The 12,295-nt window shown below is 58.9% G+C and overlaps 1 protein-coding gene across 27 annotated transcripts in view; it reads left to right on the top strand.

The window, feature by feature from the left end:
- The window catches only part of ARHGEF10L (Rho guanine nucleotide exchange factor 10 like), a 153,585-nt gene that overhangs the window by 32,738 nt on the left and 108,552 nt on the right, over positions 1-12,295 (top strand). The window contains exon 1 of one of the 27 annotated variants that reach the window (XM_070601245.1): positions 7,257-7,383. The exons of 25 other annotated variants lie outside the window; for them this stretch is intronic. The gene's annotated coding sequence lies outside the window, so the exon portion shown is untranslated. Of the gene's footprint in view, positions 1-7,256; positions 7,384-12,295 lie in introns of those variants that run through there. One more of the 27 variants, XM_070601094.1, reaches the window with a different exon arrangement.

Here is a 12,295-nt window from a genome sequence, read left to right as displayed (position 1 = left end):
CATGTGGCACTCACCTCGCCTTTCTTGGGGCCTGGAGGAGCAGTGCCTTCTGCCCTGGGAAGCCTGCTGGGGGAGCTCCTGTCAGGCAGCTTCTGGACAGCAGGTGCTCAACCGTGGGGAAGTTCCGAGGGAGGCCCAGCGTGGCATCACAGCTGCACGGACCTGGGTCTGTCGCTCGGCTGGCTGCCTCTCCAGCCGCGTGACCTTGGGCAAGTCACTTTACTTCACTCAGTTTTCTTACTTGTTTCATTCCAATCAATACTTAGTGAAACCTGTTAGATGCCAGCGATGGTGCTAGATATTGCAGGAAGAGCTGCAGACAGGCAGGCTCACACTGGCCTCCGGGAGCCTCGAGGTTGAGTGGGAGTCAGGTGGGCCCTGGATCTCCACCTCGAAGCATCGAGGAGCTCCTGAAATAACACGGGGGGCTCCCCACACGGCTCCTGGTTTAATAGAAACTCAGAATTTGGTGAGCGTTAGTCTATCCCGGCCGGTCAGAGCAGGGCCTGGGATTTCACGTGAATTACTGTCCCTTTGGTTGCACACTTAGCGGGAAAGAGCGTAGGCTCCCTCTGGAGGGACAGCGTTGATTTTCCCGTGTACGTTGGCGATGTGAGTTAGCGTCCCTGGTCGTGAGCTGAGGGTGCCACGTGCCCACATGTTCCCCAACCTTTGTAAGGAGGAACTGTGACCCAGGCGATGTCCTGGGGTCGTCCACCACCGGCACAGAGTGGACACCCAGGATGTGTTTGCTGGACTGATAAGAGGGACAATGGCAGCCTGGGGCACATCTCAGTGGGGGTGTGACTGGCATGGGGAAGGAAGGACAGCTGGCGGGTTCCTGTGCGGGAGGCGGGAGCTGTGTTCTGAGAAGCTGCAGGGGACGAGATGAGGGCAGGTCTCAGACCTTTTAATGTGGGACAGTGACTCTGCCAGAGGAGGAGTGCAGAAATGGGAGTGTGACATGGACGGTGACTCAGGCACTTTCAGAATACCCACTCTGCGCACAGGGCTGAGCTCAGCAAGCTCCCCCAGGGAGGGGGCCCTTTTCTTTTGTCAGCTGATGTCTCCCATGCGCCTGGAATAGTATTTGACTCGTGGGGGTGCTTCATTAATGTGCGTTGAATGAATGAATGAGTGTGTTACTTAACTGGGTCTCGGAGTGTCCTTACATCCAGTTTACAGATGAATAAACTGAGGCTTGGGGAGGTCAAGTCATACATTTTCTGGTTATGGGGCTGGGGTTTGGAGTCAGGGCTGCCCGGTTTCAAAGCTTATGCTCTGACTCACCCATTTGTTAGGATCCTTAAGGAGGAATTCTTGGGGACCAGTCCCGTGACATAGTGGTTGATTTCACGCACTCTGCTTCCGTGGCCCAGGATTCACAGGTTGGGATCCTGGGTGCAGACCTAGCACCTCTCGTCAAGCCACACTGTGGTGGCGTCCCACGTAAAATAGAGGAAGATGGCACAGATGTTAGCTCAGTGACAATCTTCCTCAAGCAAAAAGAGGAAGATTGGCAACAGATGTTAGCCTAGGGCCAATCTTCCTCACACACATTAAAAAATAAAAGAAAAAGAAGAAGGAATTCTTGCTCTGGCTGACAGGTTGGATTTCAGCCTCTCAAAGATCCCTCTCTTCTGAGAGTGACTGATTGTGGGAAAATACAGAATGCCTGGCTCAGAAACAATGGCGGGGTCAAAGCTGCGAATCTCAGGAGGTACCCCAGCCATTAGCTGCTGCTCGGATCAGTGGGCGCCCTTTTAAGGAGCCAGGTTAGGAGAGGAATCAATGCCCCAAGCCCAGGGGGTCCCTCCAGGCTTGGTCTGACGTCATGGTCACCCTCTGCCACAGCAGGGGGAGGGCGCTGGCTCAGGCAGTGGCTGGCACGCGGCCATGCCCGCTCTGGTCGGCACAGTGAATCTCAGGCTGCCCCTGCCCGGGGGCCTTCTCCAGGGTGGGGGCTGGAGTGGTCTGGGTGAATCCCGGGTGTTCGTAGGAACCCGGGCCTGCCTCCGGTGGTTCCAGACTAGAATGTCCTCTGAGACCTAACGGCTGTGCATTCAGCTGCTCCAGGAGCCCAGGGCTGGGGCCCGGACAAAGGGGCTGCTTGTTGAGGCTCTGTTGGGGGCAGCGCAGCCAGAACCCTCCCCGGGGGCCGCTGGGATGCAGCGCTCTGCCTGCCAGTGCCCCAGTTCTTGTCCTGGTGTGCTGCCCCGAAGGGGCCCTGTGCCATCAGCTCCCCAGGAGTCAGGTCCTTGTGGTGCTGTCTGCTCATCCCGCTGTTTCCCCGGTGGCACAGGAGCTGGCTGGTGGCTGAGCTTTGAAGGAGCAAATACTGCGGGAGTTCCAGGCACAGCCCTGCAGCCCGCTGGCCTGGGTTCCAATCCTGGCTCTGCCGGCTGTTGACTGTGTGACCTTGGGCAGTTTTCTTACCCTCTCTGTCGTTTCCTAATCTGTAAAGTGGGGATGATAATCGTTCCTCTCTCAGAGGGTTGTTGTCAAGATTAAAATAATTATAGGGGTGAAGGGCTTAGAATAGCTCTGGGCACTTAGCTAGCAATTAATGAACGTTAGTTGTTACCATTGCTGATTTTGGCACTCACTCCTTGGTGGCATTGGGCAACCCGAGGAATCGTTGCCTTTTCTCTGTGCCCAGCGCCTGGGCTCTGGCTTCCACCTGCTCAGCACCATTTGTCGTGAGTGAATGTGTGCCTGGGCCAGGGTGCTGGGGAGAGAGGGCGATGGCAGTGTGCAGGCCCCTGACTCCCGTTGGAAGCCCCCTTTCTCCCTTCCTCCCTTCCTCCCTCCCTCTGTGCTGCTCACATCTTCTCGTTGCTGCGGTGTCCCAGGCCCTGCAGACATGAACTATTCGTGCTTTTGTTCACTGTTTCAAGGAGCTTTAAACGGATGGATAGGGCGGCCCCCCTCCCTGGTTAGGTTCAGGGCCTCTCCCAGGGAACCCCAGGTTTCCCTGACTGTGAGCTCCAGGGGGTCGGGGCCGGGTCTGCCTGTCTCCCCCTGGGGCAGCTCAGCGGGGCCTAGCTGCGTGCCCAGCACTCCGGAGAGGCTCCAGTAATAAATGTTGAGGGTTGAGCCCTGAGCTAGGCTAGGCTGGGGGACCCAGAGGGGAGTGGGCACAGCGCCTGGCCTCAGAGGGCACACCATCTGGCTGTGTGTTCGTTCACTCAGGAGACAGCTGCTTGGGGCCAGGAACGGTGTGGGGGGCGTCGGGTGCTGAGGACAGGAGAGGCACAGACGTGGTCCCCGCCTCGAAGAGTTTGCAGTCTGCCTTCCCTCCCCCTCCCTCCCTCCATCTCCCTCCACCTTCTGTATCCCAGATGCTGGGCCAGGTGGTGGAGACGCACAGAGAAGTAGGTCGTGGTCTCTGCCCCCACAGTCTAGCGGGGAAATCCACAAAAACAAGTGCCCGCAGCATAATGCAGTTTCCTGAGAGCCTTGTAGCCTCGTATTTATCTGCCATGGAAACCAGTGGCCATGACTTTGGTCTTTGTGTCCCGCTGACTAATAACAGTAACACTACCCTGCATTAACGGGCCAGTATCTGCTCTCCATCCTCAGGGGACTTGACCAGATGCCCTCGGACCGGGGCTTCTCCTCGGCGCTGTTGACACTGGAGCAGGGTCATTCTCTGTTGTGAGGCCATCCTGTGCACTGTAAGACGTTTAGCAGCATCCCTGGCCTCTACCCCCTAAATGTCAGTAGCGCCCTTCCCCCACACACTTGTGACAACCAGAATGTCTCTAGACATTGCCAAATATCCCCCAGGGGGGAGGGCGACGACAAAATTGCCCCCAAGTTGAGAACCATAGCCTTAAATGGATCAGTAAAACTGTGGCTGCATAAATCAAGATGGGATGGAAATTTTGAAATCCAATACTGCCTCTCCCAAAAATAGTCAAGAAGTAAAAAGAGCCCGCAATGTCCTGTATTCCTTGGGCGCAGAAGATCTGGTTTGGCGTCAAATGCAAACGTCCGCTGGGAGGAGGGAGGGCCTCTGGAGGCCAGAGCAGTTGTGTGCCTTGGCACAGGCCACACGGAGGCAGAGTCCCTGCAGAATTAACCGGATCATCGCTGGGTCTCCGTGTCCCCTCGCCCTGTGTGGGTACGATGGAGGGCAGGTCATCCAATGACCACAGGGAGTACACAGGACCAGCATCAGTCCTGGGAGAGTCGAATCAGAATGTTGGACCGTCTGCCTGAATCTCAGTGAAGCCCTGGAATTCTCTCTCGCCTCATAGTACTCATCCTGGTTTATGGCGATGGGTGGATTTGTGTAATTGTTTGGTAGCTGCCTCCCTGCGGGATTCTGGCCTTGGGGAGCACAGGAACCAACACTGTCTTGCTCCTCAGCGAGTCCACAGAACCTTGCCTGGTGCCTGGTGTGCAGTAGTGCTCAGCAAATATTTGTCGAATGATTAAGGGGGGTTGTTGGATCGCAGAGGGATCCAGAGAGACGAAGACCGGCTTTTCGGTGCTCCCCTGGAAGGCTCTTGAGCTTAACGGTTCCCAGAGTGAGGGAGTGGGGCTGGAGACCTCAGTTCTAACACAGCTGGTACCCATGTGGGAGATGTGACCTCGGTCGCTCACTCCCTGGTTTGCACCCTAACGTGGAAGGAGATGGTGTCCCCGTCCTCTGACCAAGACCCTGGCCGCAGGACACACCTCGTGTGAGCCCGGCAAAGGCTCAGTCTTGGCGGGGGCGCACAGGAGCGTGCATGCATCCGCCCTCCGTCTAGCCTTGAGCACCTGTTGGGTGTGCTGGTTGCCAGCGGGTCAGAAAGTCCTGGATCCCGCCTCCCCAGGCCTGGTCTCTTTCTGCAAGTCACTTGAGGATGCTCCTGGTGCCGTGTTGGGTGACAGCCGTGGGCATGCGGGGGTCACTGTAAGTTTGCTGCCTGCAGGGCGGTTGCTGTCCCTGAGTTTAGCAGAACAGATTTGAGTGGAGCAAGGAAATGGAAGCGCCCTAATATTTGCAGCTCTCTCCGGGCTGATTCTCCGGCCAGAGTGCTTTACGTAAAGGGGTACACCTGCAGCCGGCTCCGAGGCCCCCCTCTGCTCGACTGCATGAGGTCAGAGGATGGTGACGTCTCCCTGACTCCACGCGCTGAGCCTCGGTCATTGCCATTTGGGGTCCTCCCTTTTCCTGACTGTGAACCCCCTCCCTGGAATCTCGACTTTCAAGGGGGCAGGAGGTGGGCAGAAACTTTGGGGGGCTTACACAGCTGAGCGTTAGCCACAGGGTCGGGCCAGCTGGTGACTGTCCCTGAGCACATCCGTGGGCACCCCATGCCCTCCAGGGTGGGGGTGCTGCATGGTCACATGCTGCAGGAGAGGCTGCACCCCTGTAACCTCTCTTTTGCTGACCCAGGAAGGCTCTGGAGGGCAGTGGTGGGGAGGGCTGTGGAGTCACTCAGCTCTATCTTCTTGTAGGCCAGGGCTGCTGTCCAGTTAGAAAGAGGTGGTCCCTCGTTCATTCATTCGACAAACATTTATTGAGCACCCACAGTATTCCAGGCTCTCAGAGAGGCACTTTATGTGGATTGTTGTCTCATTTAATCCTCATAACAGCCCTGTGCGGTGGGCATTCTTAGGGTTCTCCTGCAGAAGAGGGCATCAGGGATCAGAACGGTGAAATGACGTCTTAGTGTCACAGTGAGTAAGTGGAGAGCCAGGACCCAACCAGGTTTGATCACAGGACTCACTCTCCTTAAAGCCACACCCAGGGCATGTTGGTGGCAAAAAGGGGCACCCGAGGGCCCCCCGCAGGACTGGAGGCTGCTTCAGACCCTGGGTGCAGTGGGCCCCCCATTTTCCATCAGGCAGGCAGCCGCATCCCGGGCAGCGGGACGTAGGCAGGTGGGCTCACAGTCATGGCACCCGGTGTGGTTTCAGCGCCCAGGGCAGAGGGCGTACGAGGAGGGAGCTTAGGGTCTCTACGTAGGAGCAGCATCTGTGTGGGCGGCATCTGAGTTATCCGGTTCCTCGTGAGTCTCATTACAGGGCTGGTGGGCACCAGTTAGGTTCTCGTTAAAGTTGCTAATGAAAGAGGACCCGTGTTTGGGATGGGTTCCCTGTGCTGGTCATGGTCCTGGATGTCGCCCCACCCCAGGACAGCAAGATTCAGGACAATCCATTGCAGGGTTGAAACCACCTGTCCACTCTCCCCGCCCCCAGCCATGCCAGCCCAGGCTCCCCTGCTCCCTCCTGCGGCCCCAGGCAGTGTCTTCTCAGAGGCTGAAGTTAATGTGAGGGGATGGGATGGATGCATTGGCCCACGGAGGGAGAGGCAGCCAGCTCCGGGAAGCTCCAGGAGAAAGGCATGGACAGACCTTGGGCCTGGTCCTGGATCTGCTTCTGATGAGCTTCTCGACCATGGAGAAATCTCTCTGCCTACCTCTCTGAGCCCGTGTCCTCCTCTGGAAAGTGGGGCTGCTCCCGCCTCGCCATGGGATGGGCCTTGCAGGTGTGGTGGGACCTCACATGGCCACATCTCCCTTACAGGTGCGGAGGACAGAGGTGGCTGGAATGACGCCCGCATCTGGGGAGGGCAGCACGTTGTTAAGGGGAAACGGTTTGAATCCAAGTGCTGGCCGCTGTGAGAGGTCAGCCAGAGCTTTCCTGGACCATGTGGCTGAGGCTGCTGGGTCCCCTGCAGCTCTGTGCGGGGCTTGGGTTTCAGGAGACCTCGAGGCTGCCTGTCCGGCTCCCCCTGCCGTGGTCGGGTGGGCTGAGCTATCCTTCGCTCTGAGTTTTGTGAAGATGATTTCTTCCTGCCCAGAGCTCTCTGTGGGACGAATTGCACGGCCCCCTCCCCAAGAGAGGCAGAGCCTGGGCCTGGAGAAAGAGACGTAGCCAGCCTGGGCCCCAGTGGACTTTAAAAGGGAGGCCCCTTCACTCTCGGTGGCCAGCCAGCCTGGGGCACCCGCCCCTGGCCTTGCCCCGTGGCCACAGCTGGAAGCCGTTTGCCCCTTCCTTGGAGAGCTGGACGTGCTCCAGGCTCCCTCACCTGCCTGTGTGGTGGGGCCGGCGTGTGCACCTGCCTGCCAGAGTGGCTGCGGCTGGCAGCCCGTGGGGCTTGGGGGTTCTGTCCCCTCTCCCGGACGCATGCTTCTGACTCATCAGAGCAAGAATGTGAACTTTTTGGGAGCAAGTTTTTAAAAATAGTCCAAGTCCCTCCTCCTGCCCTGCCCCACCCCCTTCTTCTGATCCCAACCTGGCGATGGCCCCAGACCTCTTCCCACACTGGTTCTGGGGAGCCGCCTCTTGCACAGCTTGGCAGCGAATCTGTTTGTGAAGCTGTCCTGGGAGGAGCTGTCCGGGCCGCAGGCTGACTTCAGGCCGGAGGAGGCACAGCCCGGAGTGAGTGCCCCACGGGTCCTGGCCGCCTGCTCCTCTCCCCGAGGGTGGTGGCGGGACTGGCCCTGGGCCGCGTGGCGCCAGGGATTCCTTCATTCCTTCAGCAAGTGTGCGTTGAGGTCTCCTGTGAGCCAGGCACTCATCCAGGGCCGTGGAGAGAGTGATGAGCAACAATGATAATGCCCCGGCCTTTGTTGAGTCCACCTTTTAGTAGGAGGAGACTGATACAAACAACTAGAGTACACAGATGTCTGGAGGTGTTACATACCACAAAGACGGGAAAGCAGGGTCAAGGGAAGAAGCCCAGTGGAGATGCGTGTGCTGTTTTAAGGAGGGTGGCTGGCGAAGGCCTCTCTGATATGGTGACCTTTGAGCAGAGCCCTGAAGGAGGTGAGGGAGCCATCCCTGTGTATGTCTGCGGAAGAGTGTTCCGGGCAGAGGGAACAGCATGTGCAAAGGCCCTGAGGTAGGGTGTTTGAGGAGCTGCGGTGGTCCTCGCGATGAGGGTAGAGTAAGCCATGGGGAGAGAGGATCCGAAGTCAAGGAGGTAGTAGGGAGCACGTCCTATAGGGCCTTGTAGGTCAAGGTGAGGACCCTGGCTTCCACTCTGAAGGAGGTAGGAAAGCATTTGAGGGTTTGAGCAGAGGAGTAACCTGGCTGCTGTGTCGAGAACAAAGCATGTGGGGTGGTGGGTGGAGGTGGAAGCAGACGAGTCAGGGGCTAGTGTAACGGTCCAGGTAAGATGTGATGATGGTTTGGAGCAGGGCGGCAGCAGGGGAGTGGCGAGAAGTGGTCAGATTCTGGACGTATTTGGAAGGTAGAGCCAATGAGGTTTGCTGATGGGCAGGATGTAGCTGTGAGAGAAAGCAGGAGTCAAGGACGAGTCCGAGGGTTTATCCTGAGCGCCTGGCAGGCTGGAGCTGCCCTCGGGTGAGAGGGGAGCCTGGGAGGAGCAGAGGTGGCCATCAGCGGTTTGGCGTGGATGTTAAGTTCAAGATGCCAGGAGACCCCGGAGCGGACAGGCTGAGTGGCTTGCTTCTGGGCAGAAGTCTGGAGCTCAGGAGGGCTGGCGACATCGCTGTAGAGATGGTCTTAAAAGCCACAAAACCGGTGAGATGGCCCAGGGAGGCACAGGGCCAGACGAGGTCAGAGTCCCGAGCCTGGGAGCGTTTGGAGGTCCTGAAGATAGGATTTGAGTAGAGTCTGACCTCAGAGCCCCTGCCCTCGGCTCTGATCTGGAGTGAAACACAGGCCTGGAGTCCACCGCGCTCCTGTGGGCTCTGTGCCCTCCTTGACCCAGGGGCACTGCCCGGTCAGAAATGGGGGCGAGGCCCTCATCCCACTTTACGCGCGTGGAGTCACCTGCGGGCCAGCCCTGCCGTGCAGGTGCAGGTGCAGGTGCAGGTCTGTACGTCCGGCCGCCTGTTGTTTGCTGCTTGAGGACAGGGACCTGGGACTCTCTTTGGCTCCTTGGTCCCCAGCAGCGCAGCAGGTGTGGGTGGCCTGTGTGTTGAGTGGCGGAAAGGATGAGCGACGGTTTCTGTGAGCTGGTGGAGGTGAGCTTGACCCCTGGAGCTAGGGAGGGTGAGTCAGAGTCACAGAGGGGCTGGACGCCAGTCTGCGTGCGAGTCCTCCAATGGTGGGACCTGGTCTCACTGTGCCCCAGGCCACTCAGGGACCTTAAGTGCTGCTGGGGTGGCCACTTGGGCTACCCGGGCGTTTGAGGATGAGGCAGTCCTGCCTCTGCCTGGCTCTCCTCGAGGCTTTAGGTCAGCTCGCTGAGTGGCCGGGAGCAATCCTGGGCCTGCCTTTGGCTCCCTGAGATGCTTGGGGTGGAGGGGAGCTGGGGAGGTGGGTCCCACCTGTGCCTGCTCCCCTCCCACTTCCAACTGCAGGCTTCCCCTTGAGGCGCCCTCCCTGTAAGCCCCCGCTCCTTCTGGCCTCTCTGCCTGCGCCTGGGCCATTTCTGCAGCCTGGACCATCCGTCCTGCCCTTGCAGCAGCTCTGTCAGATTGCATGGAGTCATTTCCTGGTCCCACCTCATCCTTCCCGGGGGACTTTGGGCAAGTCGCTCCGCCGACCTGAGCCTCAGCTTCCCTGTCTATGGAATGGAGGGAACACACCCAGCTCTTGGGTTTGGTTCCAGCATGAAAATACTAGAGCCGTGCTGTACGGAAATTGCTGAGAGGTGGGCTTCAGATGGGGAAACTGAGGCTCAGAAAGGTGAGGCGTGTCACAAAGTCAGTGCAGTCCCCTTCCAGCCTCCAGGTGTGTGTGCCATGGGGCCCCATCACAGTGGCCACTCAGGATGTGGCCGAGGATCTGGGACCCTCCGGAGATGAGGGCGGGCAGCTCAACCAATAGTAGGAGGGTGTCACTGGGCCCTTCAGCTTCCTGACTCCCCTTGCCTGGCTGGGTCGCTGGGGACAAAGGGGTTAATGTGCCTGGGGGCTGTGACGAGGAGGAGGAGGAGAAAGAGGAGGGGCTGGGGTCCAGTCTGGCAGCAGCCCCCTTCACAGGAGTCCAGCAGCTTCTCCAGGCTGGCTCTGGTTTCCCAGGCAACAGCCCCCAGGGGTCCCCTCTGCCCAGAGGCCTCCTCCTGGGGGCTGCTCCCCACCTGTCCTGCCTGGGCGTCATTGACCCAGGGGCACCCCTGGGAGGTCGAAGGGGAAGGGGAGGTGGGCAGGGGACGCCAACTCTGGGCCCTGGACAGAGCCTCCATTGTCTGAGGCTTCAGCCACGGCCCGCAGCCAGCAGGGTGCGCCTCTCAGAGCCTCTCTCCCCCTTCCCGCCTTAGGAAGCCCATTGAATGGTCTGGCGCCCACCAGGCGAGGGAAGGAGCTGGCCCTGTCGTCCCTCTTGTGTTCGGAGGCTCCTGCCCTGGGCTGGGGAGGGCCTGGGAGAGTGCCCCCCCACTCACCCCTGCGCTCACGCCACTTGCTTACTCAGCACCTGCTCTGTGCTGGGGTCCCCTGAGGACCAGCCGGAGCCTCCTGCCCTGGCTTCCCAGCTCGCAGCCCGGTGACTCCCCGTGCAGGAGCTGGGCAGCCTTGGGAATGTCCCTCAGTCTCTCAGCCTGGTTTTCCTCATCTGCTATGGGAATTAAATTAACAAAAACTGAAAAATGTTCAGCACAGGGCCTGGTGCATGGCAGTGTCAGGAGACGTCAGCTATTATCATTTCGAAGATGATAATTTTGTGATCTCAAGGGAGACAAGGGTCACAAAGGTCAGGGCTGGTATTCTGATGGATGGTCGGCCTGCACTCAGTTGAGAGTCTGCACAATGGCATAGCCGTCTTCCTCCAGGAGCGGCAGGAGCTCTGGGAAGGGAACGAACCTTTGTTAAGAACCTACCAGCATCGTCAGACGTCGTTTCATTTACATCCGCATCTGATGGACAGGACAGGAGGCAGGGAGAGGTTGAACGCCTGCCCGGCGTCTCACCACTGGGGATTCGGCGTCTGAGCTGGATCTCTCGGACCCCAGCCTCAGCCCTTGCCACGCATCTCCCATCTCTCTGTCCGGGGCTCTGAGTTCTGGTCGTGTTCCTCCTGCTGTGGCTCCACCGATGTTTTCTGGGAGCCATCTCCCTCCAGTCTCCAGCAGGCGGCCATGAGGGCCTCCGAGGGCAGAGCTGGGGGCGTCCGGCGCCCTGCACACAGTAGCTGCGGGTCCCTCTTCCTGGTCGGGCCCACTGTCCAGCTTGCATCCCCTCTGCTTCCTCCCCGCTCTGGTTTTCCTGGACAGGGCAGGGAACACCTGGGAGGGCAGAGGTCCCCACTGGGGCCCGTGGCCCTCCGTCCTTCAGGCAGGAAGCCCCAGGCCCGGGGACGCCCAGCCTCACGGGTTCCACGGTGAGCAGATCCCAAGCAGATGAAGGTTCTCAGCTTCTGGGTTTAGTTCAGTTCAGCAGCTGTTGTCTGGTGTGTGGGCCAGTGCTCCAGACACTGGGATGAGAAGAGGCCACAGTCTAGCGAGGGGACAGTTATCACAGGGGCCATACGTGTCCCAGAATCACCTGAGCTCTTTGAAAACAGAGTTTTCAAACTCTGCTACTGAACCAGAATTGGGGGCTGGGACACTTTTTTTTATTTTTTTTTATTTTTTAAAGATTTTATTTTTCCTTTTTCTCCCCAAAGCCCCCCAGTACATAGTTGTATATTCTTCGTTGTGGGTCCTTCTAGTTGTGGCATGTGGGATGCTGCCTCAGCGTGGTTTGATGAGCAGTGCCATGTCCGCGTCCAGGATTCGAACCAATGAAACACTGGGCCGCCTGCAGCGGAGCGCGTGAACTTAACCACTCGGCCACGGGGCCAGCTTCGCAACCAGGCTTGGGGACCACTGCGTGAGATGGATCTGGGGAGGCCTCACGGAGGAGAAACCGGGCCTGGGTTTTGAAGGTTGAGAAGGAGTTTGCTTGCTGGTTGTGTGAGAGAATTCTGCTTGGACAGAACAGACAGCCTGAGCAAAAGGTCCAGAGATGTAAAAGAGGTCGTCAAGGTCATGGGCCTGAGAGCCGGGCACGGCAGGGCTGGGACTGGAGGTCAGTGGGGAGGAGGGGAGTGTCGTGGAGGGCCTTGCTGAGGACCTGGACTTCCTTCTGAAGGCGAGGAGGGAGAGTCCGGGGGTGTGTGTCGTGGAGCGGTCACTGTGGCAGCAGAGATGGGGTCGGGTCGGCCAAGCGCACATTGGCCAGGGCTGGGAGCCAGAGACCTCTGGGAGGGTGCACCCCCTCGTGGAGGAGCTCCGGTCCTGACCAGCGCAAGCCCTGGGCCTGCTCCCCTGTCCTGTGCTTTTTCCCTGGCTTCCAGGAATCAGACACGGGTGCCTCTGAGGCCTGGTTTGGGATGGGTGCCTGGGCCCGAACCTGTTCCTTGTCTCCCCTATGTGAGGCTGGGTGGCAGCCAGCCTTCT

The sequence above is a fragment of the Equus przewalskii genome, chromosome 2 (assembly GCF_037783145.1).
Source record: "Equus przewalskii isolate Varuska chromosome 2, EquPr2, whole genome shotgun sequence".
NCBI lineage: Eukaryota > Metazoa > Chordata > Mammalia > Perissodactyla > Equidae > Equus > Equus przewalskii.
The sequence above is the reverse complement of the archived record's forward strand: the minus strand, read 5'-3'. Positions and strand labels throughout refer to the sequence as shown.